Here is a 1,528-nt window from a genome sequence, read left to right as displayed (position 1 = left end):
TTTTTTGCCATCTCTTTTCTCCTTCCTTGATAAATCCCTGTCTCCTGTTCCCTGTGGCTTTTCTGTCCTTCTCCACCAAATCTATGTAAAACTATGCTCCTGACTGTGTTAAGCAGACAAATAAGTGATGAATACTGCTGGTAAATATTTCTGAATGGGATGCTTAAAGCAACATTTCAGGTTTTTTTCCTCAGAGGAGGTGGGGAAGGAAGCTGAAATGGATAAAGTAAAAAAAAAAAAAAAAAACAAAAAAACAAACAGAACTGAGGACTGAAGGAATAACAAGAGCTCAGAGAGAACTGGAAGGGATCACAACAGTCTGCTCTAAAGCAAAAGTGTTGCCATCAGAAGGAGGAAGGTCCTTCTAGGTTAGGAAGGCTTTCTGGCAGTCAGGTCAGCAGAAACACCTGCAGTACTTTTAAGGGTATTTTTCTCACACTACTTTTAACAAGACGACTTTTGTCAAGTCCTAGTCATGCCTCTTCCAACAGATTTGAGGAGACTTGTTGGTATGCATGAACTGTGAATGTCTGTCATATATCCCCAACCATCCAAGCTTCCTCTTAGAGATCCTCTCACAACCCTGCAGATCTTTGGAAGAAGTTTCCTCAAAGTGAGTGCAAAAGAAATAAAAGCATGTTTCCCCCAGAGAATGTGGTACTTTTGTTCTGTACTTAGCAACAAAGTTTTGTAGTAGCAAACCACACAATCAATTTTAATGAAATAAAAACATACATTCTCAGAGAGAGAGAGAAGTTCTGGAAGGAAAGCATATTTGTACCAGAAGCATTTCACGAGTGTGTCCCTTACAAGTGTAAGGGGTTTAACCATTAATGGATTGACTGTGAGTCAATCCCATCAGTTATTTTCTTGAGCCTGGGCATGGGGCATGAGCTTGGTACAGCCTTGTACTGCATGCTCCACAAGAAAGTCAAATCTTCAGGGAATTTCCTTCCTTTTTTTTTTTTCGTTTTTTGTTTGTTTGTTTCCCATGGTTGGCTGCTATCTTTTTTACATTACTAGAGATATGTTAAATGGTTGAAATCCAGGACCTTTGGGCACCTAACAAAGAACTCAGTGAAGATGAGGAAATCATCAGGAAACCATATTCAGAGAAGCAGTGTCTAAATATAATTTTAGTATTTGGTGCAAGAAGATTTACCTTTTTTTGAGACATGGAAAATACTCTTCTGATTCTGTGACTTTGTACAGAAACATTGGTATAACTACAGTTACAGGAGAGTGAGACGGGAAATGCTGTAAATTTCCAAGGTCCTGGAGTGAACTCATATAGAAAGAAACAAAATATTTATGTGATGAACCTCTTCAGAGTGCATGTTACAGAATCTGGGTTTAATTAATAACATGGCATAGGTATAGCTGGGTGAGGCAAAAAGGGGGTTTATCAGCACTGCTGAAGAGCCACCATTTTTTTCTGAGATACTGAGGACTGTCTCAGACTTGGACAAAACAGGTGATAGAGAGATTTCAACAATGCAGTTCCCTGCCTTTTTTTCTACAAATTACT

Source organism: Pterocles gutturalis, unplaced genomic scaffold (genome assembly GCF_000699245.1).
Source record: "Pterocles gutturalis isolate BGI_N339 unplaced genomic scaffold, ASM69924v1 scaffold9345, whole genome shotgun sequence".
NCBI lineage: Eukaryota > Metazoa > Chordata > Aves > Pterocliformes > Pteroclidae > Pterocles > Pterocles gutturalis.
Note: the sequence above shows the minus strand (reverse complement) of the source record.